At 41.8% G+C, this 19,153-nt stretch overlaps 1 protein-coding gene across 3 annotated transcripts in view; it reads right to left on the bottom strand.

Annotated features, from left to right (window-relative positions):
• ARB2A (ARB2 cotranscriptional regulator A) overlaps positions 1-19,153 on the bottom strand; it is a 471,272-nt gene that overhangs the window by 382,930 nt on the left and 69,189 nt on the right. The window lies entirely within an intron of this gene.

Below are 19,153 nucleotides of genomic sequence, written 5' to 3'. Positions count from 1 at the left end.
ATGGTCTGGGGCCAGGAAAGCTGTAGATGTAAAATACTATGAAAAGTAAAGGGGCCTATCCATTACCTGACTATGTGAGCAAACCGGCCATAACCAGGAGGTTTTGATCGCATTGTTCACAATGGATAGCCGGCAAGGACCAGCAATGCACGTGCACACTGGGTCCTTGTCGTCCCCGACTATCTACTGGACATGCCAGTCAACCGGACGACGCTCGTGAGGTCCGGCATGTTCAGAGATAGGTGGTCGGGCTCCTGCACTGAATGACGTTCAGTGAACGCTGTTCAGTGCGGGCACCGCACCTCGGCGACCTGAAGGTCTCATCACTAGACGTTCAGACTTTCAGGTCTCCTAATGGATAGGCCCCTTAACAGTTCAAGAACAGAACAGTTCACTAGAGGAACACACAGCTTACATTACAGGCCTTCCAGAGGCATCATTGCAAAGCTTTGTGTTTAGTAACCATAACCTGCACAGTACACAGTCCTGATAATTGTATTTCTGCACCTTAGACATTGCTGGAGGTAACACATCATTGAACAATGGCAGAGCAACTTTCTTTGAAGTAAGTTAAGAGTATAATTCAATTAAAAAGAAACTTACATTTTCTCTTATTGAACAAGCTGTGATAACAAGTGTCTAAGTAACTGAATCTAAAAGAGAAACCCGACTTTTACATCTGATTTTCCATTCACTTGTCAGACTTGAAACGGGATATGACTGGCATTTATTTACATTTCATTTCACCATGCTGGTACTTCAGTAGATAAGCCAGGAGAAAATAAGAAGAGTTTTAAAAACCACTTCCAGATAGGTATCCCCTAGTATCTGCAATTTAGTGACATCTTGATAAAAGATAAGATGGTGTTAAATGAATTAATCCAAATCACATCACTCTGATCCTTATTTCTTCCTGTGGATTAGTGACAGCAAATCAATAGTGAGACCAAGATTTATGCCTAGTCCACATTGCAGTGTAAACTAGGTAGTCAGCGGTGTCACTATATCAGTGCAGTGACAGACAATCCAGCTTAAATGAATACATGAGTGAGTGAAACATTGCTTTAAATGTAGCATAAATACAAAACACATAACTTTCCTGCCATAAGATCCTATGACATCACAGCGTATGCAGGGAAGATGTCAAAGGACTATGGAAATCAGATTATTTTCTTATTACTTGTGCGCTGAAATTCTTTGCCAAATCTCCCTGCATTATAAGACACAGCATTAGCGAAACCTTCTTTAAAGAAAACAGGGACATGCAACAAAACCAGGATGAAACAAAGTTATTTTGTACATTAATTATATGGTAACTGGAAGGACATCTCCACCTCTTACAGACACTTCCATACTACACCAGCCTAGCATGTCTGTAAGGAGTTGTACATCAATAAAAGTTGTGAAAAAAAAAAGTTACATGACATATAGTTCTGCTGTAATAGGCTTTGGTAAAAGCGAACTTACAAATGTTCATCACTGGCAAATTCACTAAAACTAGAACTTATTACTGGCACCGTTACAGTGACCTTTATGCTGTAGCGGAATTAGACGGGAAATTTATACATGATTACAACCAGAGGAAGTTTTATAGGCGATTAGCACTCTTTTTTACTTATGTGCAGCAGTCACTTTAAATCATAAAACCCCTAAATGACGTAGGTCTATCAGACTTTAAAGTGACTGCCCGGTATAAAACTGGGTATTGTCAGGAAACTAGCCCTAAGTAATCATGCAATAGACTATCGGGATGCTAAAACAGGTATCAGTTGTGCACAAAGCAAAAACATTCGCAGAGTGATGGTAAAAAAAAAAAAAAACAACACAAAATTTGTAATGAATTATTAGAAACACAAACATATAAAGAGAGCTAACAAAGGGGTATATTTACTAAAGTGAGTTTTTAGAAGTGGAGATGTTGCCCATAGCAACCAGATTCTACTTAACATTTAACTAGCAACTTCTAGAAGTTAATAGCTGGAATCTGATTGGTTGCTATGGGCAACATCTCCACTGCTAAAAACACTCACTTTAGTAAATATATCCCAAAGTGTCTGTTCCCTATGCAATTTCTGTGGCCCCCAAAACCACCTGAGGTGTACAGTATGATATTTAACATTATTACATGGGTTGCAGTCATTTTATTTATTTTTATAGTGGTTATGAAGATTAAAGGGACCAATTCAGGGACAAAACTTTGGCCAGCGTGATTATCAATGAAGCAAGTTGCATGAGTGCAATTTTGGGCAAAGCTCTATTCCCCCATCCTTTCTGCACTCCCTTGCTGCTGAGATGTGCAGGAGAGGGCCAGACTGCTGCCCAGTTATAGAGATTGGCATGCCGTATGATCACCTCCTCGGTAAAAGGAAGACAGAGGAAGGTTTTCCCAGGAGCCGTCTGTCCCCCTGTACTGAAACATAACTAAAACACAAACTTTAATGTGATCGCAGGTTCTCCTTAACAGTATCTGTTGTAGCTCATTGTGCTAGTAGTCATAGCATTAAAATTGTATAGCATGCACAAAGCATATGATTACCACCAACCTTACTTTTATCAAGGCCAGAGAGAACGTATAAAGCCAACATGTGCTAAATGTGATTCTACACAATATATTTTTTCTTTTTATGTTGCCATTTTCTATAGTTAAAAGTACACCAAATGCATGCTCTGATGTGCCTATCTAACTTATTCATTCTGTGAAAGACTATGGGCATTCCCAGGCTGTGCTGTTGGCTGTGCCACAAGTATTTTATAGGCTGCCAAGTTCTAACTTACAAGTGAAGCCAGTAAGACTGCACGCCATCAGGTTACCTGCAGCTAAAGACCTTACTGATGTCTTCATGAACAACACACTCCAACACCACACTGGGCAGCCGTACGGAGAGGCGAGTGTGGGAGGGACGCCCTGCACACCAACACTTGGCTCCAGAGCAGGTCAGGGCTCCACTCTATTAACACAAGACACATCAAGTCAGGAGTGTGCTTACTTGTTTACTGAGTCCCCTGCAGGAGCGGGAGGGATACACGTGCAAGCATCCAATGCTTGTAATTATAGTAAAATGTGTTATTTTCCCTTCAGACTGAAGACAACATCCTGTTTCTGCAGAGGTGGAGAAATCCTCACATTCAGATGAGTTCTAACCACCAATTAAATCCCCTGCCTCAAAATGACATTCACAAGCCCACATTGGCATCATGTGTTTAACTCCGGGAGTTTACGGTCCTGTTTAATGCTGGAGATGTTCAGAATATCCAGTTAACCCTTAGGGCGTCGGTGAAGTTTTATTACTAAGTGGGTATAAAACAACTGAGATTGAGATACATAGTAGTCATTAGCCCCCATATGGTTAAATAGGCCTTTTTTATACACGGCAAACCAATTATTCCCAGCAGTGGAAGGTTCCCTGCCATGCTTTACTGTGTAGTTATAGAGAGAAATGCTATGTATCTTAAACTCTACTTAACAGATGCTGTAAAATTAGCTTGAGGAGAACAACTCTAGACAGCACGAATGTCTACCCCAAAACAAAGAATGTAAAATTGCAAATACAAAAAAAACAAATAACAATTATAGGAGATCGGTAGCTTGGGAAACCGTACCTAAATATATTTTTTATTATTATGACGCATTCATGCAGCCCTGGTGCCTCCGTAAAGCTGTAAGCTAAGGTCCTATTCCCAGTCATAAGTGCCAGACTCAGGCTTGATGGAGTACAGGCCATTCAGGTCATAGAAGACATAGACTTTTCATAAAGTTTTGTTTTTCTTACCGTTGATACAAACAAAAAAGTATTCTTTCATAGAATATTTTGTACGTTATGAAAGCATACTACACACTTATCATTAATGCTTATTGCAAATGTCATAACGGCCTAAGTGTCGCAGTATGAACTGGTACTTGAAGCCCCCTAACTTCCTTAACCTTAAGCTAAAATCACTTAATTTAAACATGTAAAATACCTTAAAGTGCCAGACAAAAGATTCGCTGTAAAAATAAAGGCAAATTTATTTTGGAAAAAAAAAATGATGGGGAGGGGATGAGAAGGTATGGTGGCAACCAGTGAGAAACTGCACTAAACAGAAAGATTCAATCACCCAGCAATCATTGGTGAACTACCCTCCCTTAGAAGTGTCGTCGTGCCCATCTAGGGCCGCCAGCATCACCTAAGGGAGAGTGCACAAAACAAACCTTCTAGAACTAATAAAAACGTAATACAAGCCATTCCACAACACAAAACCCAAACCACACCAGGACACATCCACACCACTGCTACCGGCCAAACCAAAGCAACCTAGACAGGACGGGGGGGAAAACTTTGGGATGCAAAGTGGCTGATATTAGTAAGGGCTTGTTCCTTATAAAAGGCAAAACCCAAACCACACCAGGACACATCCACACCACTGCTACCGGCCAAACCAAAGCAACCTAGACAGGACGGGGGGGAAAACTTTGGGATGCAAAGTGGCTGATACTAGTAAGGGCTTGTTCCTTATAAAGGCAAAACCCCAAAACTTCTTCCCAACCATAACATAACCAATATTACTAATAAAATGAACATGAAACTTTATTATAACTAGAGATGGGAGTTTCGGTTTTTGAGAACACCAAACACAACCGAACTTAGGGGTTCCAAATCGAACAAAGTCCCGGTTCAGAATCATTTTGGGGTTCCGAGTAGAACAGACTGTTTGCAAGTTCTGGATTGCAGTTAAGTCCCTCAATTGTGATCTCAGGTCCGTGAGGTGGTCAAAATTGACTGGAAATTAAGTTATTAATTTTAATAATAGTATAGGAACAAACCAGGTCCAAGTTACAGTCGAAGTTAAATGATACTAGTTGTTTTTATCTTTTTTTAAATAAAACCGAAACAATGCTTAAGGGTGTTTTGGCAAAACCAAAACAGGGAGGTCCATGCACATCTAACATTACAGCAAGAGAAATATTTTAACCCATTGCATCCCCAGGTTAAACACATAAAAATTGGCCTTTGGGTTTAATCTGCCTCATTCTGAATTAATCATTCAGCTGTTCTTCTTCAACCAAAATTAGTAATGTAACAGCTGAGGAAGCACATGCAAAGAAACCAAGGTCCCATTAAGTAGTGGTAATAGCCCATCTTTTGGCATCTCCAATCCAAGTAAGGATAACAGATTAGCTATGCAGCCCAGCCTGCAGAGTGCACTATATTTTACATGACTGGCTGCAATAAATAATTGATAAATAGCCAGATGTACATTTGATATATAGGCCCGTATTCAATTAGAGGCAAAAAGTTGGATAAGTTTCACCTGTCCGACTTTCCACCTCCTTCGCCTGTTTCAGGGGCGAAAACTTTTTGTGCGCGTCCCTGCTTTTCGTGCCCTATTCAATTCCTAAACTCGCAAAAAACGGAAAGCGGCGAATGCGGAACAGGCGGAAAGTACTGTCAGAATTGGAGAAATCAGTCTGTGCCCCAAAAAAAGATGCACTAACATAGATGTGTACTAATAGCCCTAATAAAAGTGTTGGGGAACTTAAGTAGTTTTAATTGCTTCTTATTAGCGTCTTTGTAAAAGTGGTGAAGAATGACATAAAGCTGTATTTTTTGGTGAAAATAAGTAGTCCTGTCACATTTGTGGTACTTGAAAATAGGTGCTAGCATATTTTTAATGTCTCTAAAGTGAACTTTAAAAAAAAAAAAAAAAAAACACACAAACGTCAAAAACGCACCTGCAATCTTAAAAACACCAAGAAGTCTATTTCGCTAGTTTTTATGCTTCTCCCCTCACTTTTGTCTTTTCGCACTAAAAATGAAAGTACTTTTTTGGGGTGTTCTTAGGTTTTTTGTTTTTTTCAAGATTTGTCCTTTGGGGGACAGTCCCAAGGGTTTTGGGTCATTTCCCCACATTTGCACCCCAAAATAAAGATTTTCGCATCTAATTGAATACGGCCCATAGTGTCTTATGTACTCATAGTACAACCTGATGAAACAGTAACAGTTGGGACTGTAAAGATTAGCAGGACTCCCCTGGTGTCAGATCACACTAGAATTTACCAAATTCCAACGCAGTTGGAAAACGTGAAGCAATGAGCTTGGTTGGGTGTAGCTAATAGCTAGGCATAATCACCACAAGCCACCATGCAAAGGTGGTCCAGGAATATAGTGCCCTTATTTTTATTTCTTGCGATTTTCTTTCCTTACAGATTCAATGCATCAAACTCGGTAATAAATTCAGAATCATTGGCTTTCTATAGCAAAAAAATATATATATATTTTCTTGCCTTTTTTTCAACAGAAAATGCTGCTGGGTTTTGACTCATCACTATCCGGCATGTATACCAGGACTGTTAGCCGTTACGTAACATATCCCTGAGATAACAGGGCTGAACTATAGAAATAACTGCTGCTTGTAAATAAGAGGACTCAATGTCCTAACACCAAGCTGCGACACCTGAGATTGCCAGTGTCACAAAAAATAAATAAATCTGTTGCCCCACTTACTAAACAGTGATCGCAATTCAGAAATAGTTGGTTCACACCTATAACATTCATTCAATGTGATAAATGCAATGTCAGACAGTTTCTCGCTAGTTAGTAACTTCGTGTGTACAGGGACCATGTGATTTGGTAGACTGAGCAACAAGTTGCAGCTTAGTGGGGTGAAAGGCAAAATCAGCTCTTACATCCAACACTGCAATTTTGCAATATCAGCAAATGGCTTTCCATTGCAACACAAAAGGTAATCACAGTTAAGGAACAGAAAATATTTAGAAGAACATCACTGAAATAATCTTGGGGAATGTATAAAAAGCACAAGGCCCCCATTCATGTGCAGCTGAAAGATCAGAACATCCCATTACATGACCAGAGTCAAATCAAACGTAATAAGCACCGACACCCAAGTGTAACAGACTACAAAATGGTGTTCAATATTAGACAAAACACAAATAATACATGTGAATAGATTATTCAAACTGCTACTATATGCACACATAAAGAAATAAGGAGTTTTCACAATAAAGAGAGTGGATAGAACAAGATCAGCAGAATTCAACATCCTTTCCAGGGTACATAGAACACACAATGAATTGTACGGGTGGGTGATAATGAAAATGCAAGGCCATTTATTAATTTTAAAGACTTATCCACTGCCCTAGGAACTCCTGGAAGGGGAAGAACACGTCTGAATTTCACCATTCTGTGCCACAGGCAGTAAGTGAGAGAAACTAAACAAGTGCGTCCCAAAGGGAGCTGGAACGCCTGCAGCTGCTAATGACCTTACATACTTTGCTGGAGAATTTTTGATGTTGTAATTTGTTATTTTTTTTTTTTTTAGTCAATTCCTGTTTTAGGTTGTTCCAAAAGGAAAACCTGATGTTTCAAATCGATGATCAAAATACAACAAGCTTTGCTCAACAACATCAGTTTAATAACAGATCATAATACAAGAACATTTTACACATGCAAGTGATATTTGCTCAGATAGGACAACGCAGGCTGAATTAATGCTGAGGCAGTAGTTACAAAACTCCTGAAGATATGTATATCCATGCAAAACATTCTTATATCAGCAAAACCACCACAACCACCATCTGCTACCATTGTCTTACAGGTTGTCTACACCTAATGCACTTCTGTCCTGATCCTGAAAATATTGTGTTATTCTGCTAATGCTCAGTAGAATCTCTATAGGGCCTCACCAAGTGTAAGCTTACTGATAACCTTTCAGATATAGAACCCGAGAATTACCTGCTCAGACCCGGGATTTTCTCCTGTGCAAAATCCTAGGTATTTGGTCGAGACCCCCCCTTTCACACTACAGCTTCTACCTGGGAAATGCGCGTGTAGACCCCTTTCAGGCATAAGCTGGGTTTTTCAGTTCCCTCTTCTCATTCTGCTGGCTGCTGTCCCCTCTCCAGGTTCCGCTGATGATGTCATCATCATGCAGCAGGCAGCCGGCCAATCACAATAAAGCCCCCGTTAACATTTGCCCTGGCGGTCCAGTGGGAGTGCGGGCGGCCCAGCCACCCGCTGCGTCAGAGACCCGCCAGCGGTCTCCAGCGCCGGTGGATGAAGCCGCGACAACGCGGCTCCACACCTTACATGAATCCCAGGCATCTGGCTACTTTCCTCTGTGCCTGAGGAGAACCCGGCCGAGGTCACTGGCAGCGCCACGGCTGCCGGCACCAGGGCTGGTGAGCGGAAGCGCTGAGAGTCCTATAGGATGCTCTGCGTTGCCCACTGAATGTAAAACCTGCAGCCCGGGAGTAAAATTCCCGGGTAGCACCATTCAGACATGATCCGGATAGTCTTCCGGGGACTTCAGTGTTCCCGGGTAAGTACCTTTCAGACGTACACGAGATCCTGGAAATTTGGCCGAGGCTGTCCCCTCTCCGGGTTCAGATAGGGGTATGAGTTTCCTCCCACGACTCAAGATTTCTGCTTGTCCTCTGATTTACAGACAGTGTTTCTGCTTTTCCCCCTAAAGTACTGGTTTCGTATTACTTAGTGTTGTGGTTACCAAACTCTCTTAATTCATGGAGCCCTAGAGTAGCGTTCCCGCTAGGCTGTTTTAGCAGGGTGCGGCACCCTGCCCTCCTTCTGGAGGGCAAAAAGCACCCTGCCCTCCAGAAGGAGGGCAAACAGCACCCTGCCCTCACAGGCTGCGGGTGCAGTCTTCACCCGCGGGATGCAGTGTCCCGCGGGTGGAGAAATGTGCGGCGACCCGGTCACCGCCGGAGAATAGACGCCGGGCGCATGCGCCCAGCATCTGTTCTCCCTATCTGTAGCGCTTGGGGGCTGCCCGGCATGTCCGTAAGTGCCGGGCATGCCCCCAAGTATGATGAAAAAGGGGACGCGTCTTATAGACACGCCCCTTTTATGGCCACACCCCCTTTTCGACCGCGCGCACAAAGTTGCCCTCTCTAGCTCCGGCACCCTGCCTGCCGCCGGAGCTAGAGTGAACACTACTAGAGTATCAACATATATTCCACGGCACCCCTGGGCCAAAAGTTTCTTATTGAGAAACAAAGCAAATATTAAACTAAGCAAATTGTGCTTATTTGTCATCCTTAGGGTCAGTTATGTAGTGGTAGGCAGGGTTGCACTTCTCTTTAGCCACGTTTTTTATTATTGGCAGCCACCAGAACTGGTTTTGCCTATCACACTGTCCAAAAATTATTTTATTTGGTACTAGACCAACCCATAGCACCCCTGCAAGTGTCCTGAGGCACTCAGTTTGGGAATCAATGACTGGTTACATCCGTTCCTGCTTTCTAGGCATGGTAAGGTGTTTATTACCTAGCTAATGCTTTTACCAATGGCTCTTTTATCCATTTTCAACTATACTATTCATGTGTTTTCCTAGCTCTTACTCCTGATCACAGTGTGGAAAGTCATTATAAAGCTATCCAAGATTCTACAGCAGTCCTTGCTAGTGTCTTGCCAGTAGCTTGCCTAATCGTCTCATATCAGTTCTCTTCCCTCTTAATGGCTGTTTTACCAAATACCAAGCTAGAGACCAGTTAGTTCAGTTCCTACTTAATTAAATAAGTTTAATTAAAAAAAAGGATCTTATCGCGAGGATGTTCACTTTACGTGTTGAGTTGCATCACTCATTGTTACACGTGATTTGTGTGAATGCACTTTTTTCACAACTATCATTTCTACAGCTAGCTACAGTACATACTATGGAGTTGGCAACTATGCCAGACGATTTTCCTGCACTGGATTCTCCGCTCAGTACCATAGCAGCCAGTGCAAATATAAGGTGACTGCACATTTACAAATGCACCTCTGAATATTTGTCGACATAAACTTTTTAATCATTTAACATTGTGTGACTGCATATGTACTATATACGCCACATCACTTTTGTTTCTACTGCTCGTCCGCTATAGAGCTCCAGCTCGTTCCTGCCTCTATGGTCTGCACATCTCCCTTGCAAATATAAGTGGGCAGTCTGCAGTAGCTCATGAAAGCTTTTTCAGGCTATTCCTCAGACCAGGACAAGTGCAGTGTTTCGTGGACTTTGTAGTAGTGACATCTGGCATGGATTTCATAGCCGGTTACTTACAGTCTTGTCAGAGACACTGATTTTTGTCTCCCAATTACAAAACAAGTAACTGACTGATGACAATGGGCGAGGATCCTCATAACAGGCAAAGTATTTAGTGTATGTTATGCAAGACTAGAGTATTGGGCAAAGCAGTACAAAATAAGTTTGCGTGGTACACCGAGGATATCTACACAATTCTTTACGGTGATTTTCAAATCGTGGTTATGGTTTCTGCTACCATGGATCAAATACAGGGAAATGGATTGACCTGAGACAGCACGATTGGTGTAGTAGTTAGCATTAATGTCTCACTGCACTGAAGTCTTGGAATTGGTTCCTACCAAGGCCCAATAAAAAACTGGTAAGTTAATTGGCTTCTGGAAAAAGTTAACCCTAATGTTCTAGTGGTAGGGAATATAGGGCCTGATTCAGACCCACTCGCGAGCGGCTGTACGCTCGCAAGTGGGTCGATGGTCTGCACTGAGCATGCGCACGACGGAGGGAGCTCCGTCGTGCGCATGCGCCAGACACGACGAGCGAAGGACTTTCCTTCGCTCGTTGTGTCCGATCAAAGGGGGCGTGCTGTCAATGTTGATTGACAGCACGCCCCCTTTGGTGGGCGTGCCGGGGGCGTGCCTCCCTGACGGGGGCGTTCCCACGGGAACGCCTCCCGTCAGAAGCCGGCCCACTGACATCACTAGTGATGTCAGTGGGAGTGATTTTGGCTCTGATAGAGCCAAAATCACTCCGGAGCTTGCGGTTGAAAACCTCAACCGCAGGCTCCGGCTCGCAATTTCGATGGTCGCGATGGTCACGACCATCGCGGCCATCAAAATGCACGCTCGTATAGCCTGTGGGTGGTGACCCACAGCTATACGAGCGTCCAGGAGGACGCTCCATGAAAAAGGAGCCCGGCCCTCATGCAGAGCGTGCGCTCTGCTCAGAGCGTACGGCTCTGAATGAGGGCCATAGATTGTAAAGCTCCTCTGGGGCAGCGGCTGATGTGAAAAATAAATATTCTCTGTAAAAGACCTGCAGAATATGTATGCGCTATATAAATTACTGGTAAGAAATTCACTTTTGCATATACGTAAACCTTTTTTTCCAGGAATAGCAACAATGTTTCATTGACCATACAAAAGTCAATATAGTACAAAAGCTGTGTAACATATATCATATCAAATGGTTTGTGAAAACCCACCAGCACAGCGGACTAGAATGAAAGGGATCGTCCACAGAATGGCACTGCCGCGAATAAGCTTAAAAGTAGCAGAAAATTGCTTAAAGCCCAATGCCTTGAGCCTACTATTTCAGCCTAAATTCAGCTTTATTTATCATTAAAAAAATACCAGAACTCATTCCTGGTTTCAGGCTGCTATAACAACACCCTGGCATATGGCATTTACAGAGGTCGTGTCACAGTCACTGCTGACATTCTGCTTTCTCCATGCTAGCTGTTGGCATGAGAAACATGCTTAGCCTCTTGCCAAGTTTGGCAGCTTAAAGCAGGGAGTAACACTGGTAGTGGAGGCATTAGGAATATGATCACCTGGCATATCTATAGCACTCGCATGTGTCCCTGTTTTTCACACTAGGAAATCTGTAACATTTACTTTCTTGGAATTCAGATTGATGCTGTAAGATCATCATACTTTGCAGAATTAGCTGACTATAGTTGTTTTACAGCACCTGACACCTCAAAAATGGCTTCAGCAGACAACCTTCATTATGGGTATCCAAGTATCAAAACTTACGCGACTCAGATATATTTACATTGCTGAGTCAGGGTAGAATACATACGCTCAAAAAGATATTGGGGTATTATACATACATAGAAAAAGAACTATATTTTATCCAACAAAGCATCTATAGCAACTGCTGTTAAAATGTATAAGCAACTGAAACGACTTCAGGGTTTTTGTAGGTGATAAAAGAATTATAGAGGAGAGACAAAAACAATGGTTCTATCCAGTGACCAATAAGCTCTGCTAGCTAGCCAGATCTTCATAAAAGTTACATAAAGTGAATCCAAATTATTTTGAAACAGTTTTTTTACGATAAAGATGCAAAACGTTTACCGCTCCCTTCATTCTTCCGTGGCCACAAGTACCGCAATGAGAGACCGCCTATTTACTGGGCAAGAGGAAAGAACAAAAGTACAGTGCCAGGGACTTCATCACCCCAACAAGTGGTCCTAAGCCTCTGTGTAACGGATGTGACATGTCTACATGCCAAATCAACACCGGTATATACAGACTGCAAGAAATGGTTAGAAACAGATGCAAAGATAATGTAAAAATACAAAACAAGTTCTTGCACGAAGGGATAAAGTAATGGTTAGCGTTTTAAGTCCCCATTTTAAATGAATAAAATTAGCAGCTTCTTGTTGAGATCATATTTGCAGTTTACCACATTTACACAACAGACAGAACTGCAAATGGATTAATAACACATTGGTTCAAATACTTCAGAAAATATTTAATGAATAAGAAAAGACAACAATAAAAAATGGCCATAGAGTACCTAAAAAAACAATATAATGGGGTACGTCCATGCAGCGTGAAGCACACACACTTGTGGGTAATGACTGAATACCGACAAGTGTCTGTGCTTCACGCTGCATGCAGTAAGGAACCTAGAGTTAAAAGTGCACTAAGGCTGATAAAAGGACTGCCAAAAAACCTCCTTTACAAGGCTCCCAGTGAGTATGACCACAGGGATAGCCTGACCTAAAAGTCATTAGAGGTCTGAGCTGTTATTACATTACAGTGTGCTGACTATCTGACTGTTGTAAGTATACTATTAGCACACTTGCCACTAAAAACGGGAAAGAGTAGACTGTCAAGTGCCCCTATGTGGGGAAGGATTTATTGTATCACAATTGTCAGCAAAAAACACTAAGGAAATAACATTACATACAATCTCCACTGAATGAGTGGACCACGTGGAAGAAGGCGTATAAATAATTAAAAGTCCTAAAAATACCTAGCAGCCTTTGAGAGGAAGCACTATATTAGCAAATGTTGGTCATTTATCCCTGTATGCTTGCTTTTTTGATTTTTGTATTTTATGAATTGTGGAGATATCAGATAAACAATCTATGTTATCATATTATTGGTGATTACAAGAATTAATACACTATTCATTGTATTATTATATATTTTATATACAGATTTGATTGTACTTGTAGATTTTAGGGATATACCCCATTATATTGTTTTTTTAGATACTCTATGGACATTTTTTATTGTTGTCTTTTCTTATTTTTATGCATTAAATATTTTCTGAAGTATTTGAACCAATGTGTTATTAATCCATTTGCAGTGCTGTCTGTTATATTATGTATTCTTTTTAATCTTGTATTCTGGAGAGGGGTGGCAATCCCTTCTAAACAGATAGCTGCAGCAATAGTTAATATAATTATAAGTGTTTGTGGGACTAGGCGCCAGGTGATCTTTTTTCTTTTTATTGCCACATTTACAACCACAGACTTAACTGCACCTATTTGAAAAGCATTGGACAGTCAAGTGTAAAAACATCAGAAAAGCAAATAAAGGGACTAATCGGCCATCTAATGTACCACTAAGGGCCGTATACAATTAGTTTTGCATCAGTGAGAAAGTTCCGCCTACCCGACTTTTCGCCGCCTTCGCGTGTTTTGGACGTGAAAACTTTTTGTGCGCGGTCCCGATTTACTCCATATTCAATTGCCAAACAAGCGAAAACGGGACCCGCCGAATGTGAGCCAGGCGAAAAGTGCAGGATGAATTGGGGGAATCACTCTGTACCCCAGATAAAGATGGGCTGACTTCGGGAAATCATTTAGATAGTTTAGTATTAGCCCTAATTGAACTAGTTAGGGTACTTAAGTGGTGGTAATTGCTTGCTATCAGCGTCTTGGTAAAAGTGGTGAAGAATGGCATACGGCAGTGCTTTTTGGAGCAAATAAGTAGTCCCATCAAATTTGGGGTGCTTGAAAATGGGTACTAGCATATTTTTAGGTCTCTAAAGTGAAGATTTAGAAAAAGTTAAATTCCACCGTCATGCAAGCACCTGCAATCCCCAAAACACTTTGTCCCCTTCTTAGAGCACCCCAGAAGCTTATTACGCTAGTTTTTGAAGTTGTTCCCCCATTTTTTTCATTTTTGCCCCAAATTTCTAAGGCTTTTTTTTTGGGGTGTTCCTGCAGGGTTTTTTTTTTACTTTTTGGGGATGAATTGTCCTTTTTTTTGTACCAAGGGTTCTGAGTGGTTTCCCAACATCTGCACCCCAAAATATAGATTTTACACTTTTTCCTCCTGCTAATCTGTGGAGAAAAAGTTTTGCCTATTACAGTGCATTCACTTTTCGCACAGGCGAACACGGACTGGAATTGAATACAGAGATACATTTTCAGGCAAAATTTTCACAAACAAAATGGGCGAAAACAGCTTTTCGCACCAAATTGAATACGGCCCTAAGCTGGTGAACTACACTGAGAAATAAATAGATGTTTAAAAAAAAAAAAACCCGCACATAAAGAACAAAGGCCCTCATTCAGAGGCGGTCGGAGGATGCAAGCGGTCGCTCAGAAACTGGGCGGCCGCTTGCATCCTGACCAGCCGCCTCTGTTTCGGTCGTTAGGCTGTGGGTTTACACCCACAGCTCTAACGACCGCTAGGGTGGTCTATGACCATCGCGAACATCGGGGCTTACGATAGGGTAGGGGTCTCACTTGTCGTAAGCCCCGGAGAGCTTCTGGCTCTGTCAGAGCCGGAAGCTCTCCACTGACATCACTAGTGATGTCAGTGGGGCCTCCCCCAAACGGCAGGCGTTCCCATGGGAACGCCTCCGTTTGGGTTGCCACCCCCCCCGGCCCGCCTTCCAAACGGGGCGAGCTGTCAATCAACATCGACAGATCGCCCCCTTTGGAAAGAGAACCGCTACGACCGGCGCTGTCGGTCGTAGCGGGTCTCACGCATGCGCACGAAGGAGCCGGCTCCCTCGTGCGCATGTGCACTGGACAAACATCGAGGCGGCATCGTAGACCGTAAGGCCGCCTCTGAATGAAGCCCAAAGTGTGGAAAGTTACTTCCATGTTGGCAATAGCAGTTTCCCATAGACAATAATGATGCAGTTAATTAAAGTTTTTAAATAGGCTGAGAATGGACAAATTGACTTTTGATTTGGCTTTCAGGTGAAATCTATAAATATCAGTAAAAATAGTCAATTACAAGATACAGTACTCTACAATGCCATTTAAAAAAAAATGCAAAGAATGGCAGTATTTTTTGATGAGGAAATTACAAGAATACAACACATCACGCCTTTATATAATAGGCCCCTAATGACTGCAATAACTAGGATCTTTCTGGTCATTGTTATAGAAGACTACCAAGGGTACCGCTCCTGCCCAACACCCAGCCTGAGTGAATCTCATTCGAACTTTCTAAATAAATACCTCTCCATGATACAGGTTAACTTTTTACTTTATTAATTTTAATATATCTTAACATCCATTGATATGCTGGTCAGATACAAGCCCCAAGGCTTTTGAAATACTTTCAAACACCCACACCTCTTTCTCTACAAATTCCCCGGAGGCATCCAGCACAGTGAATGGAACATCAGATGTGTGTAATAGAGAAATGTTAAGTCCGTTTTAGCCTGGCAGAAACGTATTTTTTAGTGTTTGAGCTAGATTTAATTATTCATACTTCTTTCATTTTTTACCAGGTGTATTTGAAGTAGATATTACACGATAGATCAGTATAAATGTTGGATAAGGTGTGTAGGACTTATTTAAAGATTGCGGTGTGTTCTCGCTGCAGAACTCTGTGACCTCTTCAACTGCGATATAATTTTTATTTTATTATTTAATTTTTTATTTCAGGTTCTCGGCAACGAAATATTCACAAATATTCCCTGGTGTGCTCGTGCAAACCGATAGCCCAGATAGGATGCAGAAAAATCTGAGAGAGCAATCACGGGCAGATTTTATATCATGCCTTCATCCTGCATAAGGAGAGGAGCTTACACTTCACATGAATAATTGGATTTTCAGACCTGCGAGTGGGCTTCCTTTGCCTCTTCAGTCATGACAGGGCCACAAGGTAATGATACATCTGCCACCATGCAACAACCTGGCATGTCTACTGTCAAGAGTTGAAATCATAAAGGAATAAGCTGTCGTTAACAGCGTCTTGCTGAACATTGGAGCTGTCAGTCTATTGTTTTCCCTCTCCTGTATGGGGGTTGGTGTGGGCTTACACAACCTGTCAGTTCTGTAAAAATAAGCTTTTAACCTCTGGTCGCCCCCCCCCTCACCCCCTTCCAGATTCCCTTTTTTTATCACTTCAGCATTCTTCCACAGGTCGTACTGTACAAAAGCTTATAATTCTGTAAAATTAATTAACAGAACTGTTAACAAAAGGGAGCAAAGATGTGAAAACTCGGTCTGTTCCTTAGAGAGCATTAATACAAATGTAATTACAATTCTTCAACAGTTTAAAAACAGTATTTACATATTTACATACAAGAAATTGCACCTTTCCATAACTTTTTTTCACAAAAATTTTTGTTTTGCTATACAACCTAAATGTATATAATTACAATTTGTTCCAGCGCAGCCAACGGAATGGGTTCCTGACCTAACACAGTATTTCAGTTACGTGATTGCTACTCTTCATGTAACTGTAGTGATTCAAATGTTAAATATGAAGAGGGACTTGTTTTTATTAATTGCCCGGACTGTATTTATATCAGACTGTTGCAGAATTTATTTGTAATAACCATATTATGTAAGATACCTCATAATTTTGAAAGCATATGATAGCATCTATAGATAATGTGAATATTCCATAGCAGATAATGCTTTTCTATATAGAGTCCTTTTCTCTAGGGGGGGGGGGGGGGGTACACTGAGGACATCCATCTCCAGATCTAATAATTTGAAAACTGTGAACAATAGGAGGCTGGGTAACTGGTCCTCTCTAAAGTCAGTTAAGACAAAATGGTAAAACTCAAACACAGCATTTAATAATATCTTTTTTTTTTAAGGCCAATGCTAAAGCTGGACATACATTGTCACATAAAAGTTCTGTCAGACCCACAGACATTTTATCTGATAGCTTGAAGCCAGCAGATATCATGGCCATACACTGCGAGATATTTGACAGCATACATGGCCACAATATCTGCTTTCCTCCCATGGAGAGGAAACATTTCCCTGTGCCTCCTCTGTGAAGGAACAGGGGATAGGTCGGGAAGTTAGCCGCAGCTGGGCATACCCTGCCAGACGTGGCGGACCAATGATCGGAACAGTCTGGGATGTTGGGAGATGTGTCATGCCCAATTGTCCGATCATCGCAGATTGATCGTGGCAATACATTATGCATTTATCGGCCCGACATCGATAATCAGCGGAACAGGCCAATAATTGCATAATGTACATCTGGTTTAACCAATTCATTGGCTACAGTGCTCTCCCATGTATTCAAACTATGGTGCATTTGCAGGTGAATGAACTTGGGTTGGAGTTATCCATAGGTTTTTGTGTCCAATGTTTTACCAGAAATACCATGCAGTGTTCTACAGAGGTGAGAAGCTCCAGCAGAAACATAAAGGAAAAACTGTTTTCCTGTCACATGAGAGAACTTCAGTTACAAAAAAACTTGCATGTAGCCTATGCTGCGTGTGACAGGGGAAATAGTGTTTCCAATTAAAGGTATTCTGGTAGATTCAGAGCTGCATGATTTTTAAGTAACAAAGACACATTGTTCCAGTGGTGGATATGTGTTATTAGTCTTCCATGTTGGGATTAACCAGGGTAATATTGTGAACATGCATAGTAAATAGATCAAATTCAAACTTTTTTACAAAGCAAATGGTACATTCATCGACATACTACATCTACATACTTCCAGTCAACATATCACTACAACAACATTCACTGGAAGGGTGTACATCCACCCTTTAGGACAGGGGTGGGGAACCTTTTTTCTGCAGAGGGCCATTTTGATATATATAGATTATTCGCAGGCCTGGTGCAGCCCTCACCCCCTCCATGTGACATCACATGGCGTGGCCACAATCACCGGTGATTACAGCAATTCCCAGAGCATCCCGAGGATGCTCCGGGGAGCTGTAAGGGCTGCGAGGTGACCGTCTTAAGCATCCTAAGGACGCTCCAGGCGGCACTACTGCATAGATTCTGGCTGCAGGGTGCCATTCTAGGCACCCTGCTAGCCAGATGAGGCTAGGCAGAGAAAAGCTCAGAGGGCCAGACCAAATGAGGTTCCCCATCCCTGCTTTAGGACTTATGGCTAAATCAGCCTTTGCTTTAATATTTGCTATTATTTATATCTGGGGCCATTATAGATAGAGCGAGATGGGCTAAAGGAAATCCAAAAATCCTGCTACTGTAAATAAAATGTAGTAAAAAAGACATCTTAAAATGTTTTTGATTGGGAACCGATTATTAACACCCACATTTATTGGTATGACAGAAGAGACTAGTAATTGGTTTATGTAGAGAATGTTAAGACTAATAACATACTTACTTGTGTGCCAAGTTAAATTATTTCACTCAAGCAATATAATTTTAGGATGGCTGTTTCCTCCTATATAGACAATACACACATAACATCGGAGAGAAAGACTCTTGTAATACTAAAAGCTTAAAAGCCAGAGACACAGAACACAGTAGCCCAGGTTAGTAGCGCTGCTGATCGTGATTCACTCAGTATATAGTATAAATGTAAAGTAATATTCGGTGGAATTATCCTCTCACATCACACTGTAATACGTTATTTTACAATATTAAACAAACATAAAACTAAAAGAAACATCATCACTAATGCTGGCCATACACGCTACAATTATCGGGGCAATCCGCCGATAATCGTAGCGTGTGGGGGGGCGACTGAGGGTTAAATATTGCTCAGTTGGGCATGCCGGATTGTCCAGCATGCCCGTCCGATGCGATATTTCCCGGTAAACTGTCAGCCACATCGGGCAGTGTATGCCCATCCGCGAGCGACAGACAGACATTTCCTGTGTTCCTTCCTACGGAAGGAACAGGGAAATGTCTCCTCCCCCGGAGGCGGAGCGCGGATGTTGCCGGAGACATCTGCGG

Source organism: Taudactylus pleione, unplaced genomic scaffold (assembly GCF_031769625.1).
Source record: "Taudactylus pleione unplaced genomic scaffold, aTauple2 ptg000370l, whole genome shotgun sequence".
NCBI lineage: Eukaryota > Metazoa > Chordata > Amphibia > Anura > Myobatrachidae > Taudactylus > Taudactylus pleione.
The sequence above is the reverse complement of the archived record's forward strand: the minus strand, read 5'-3'. Positions and strand labels throughout refer to the sequence as shown.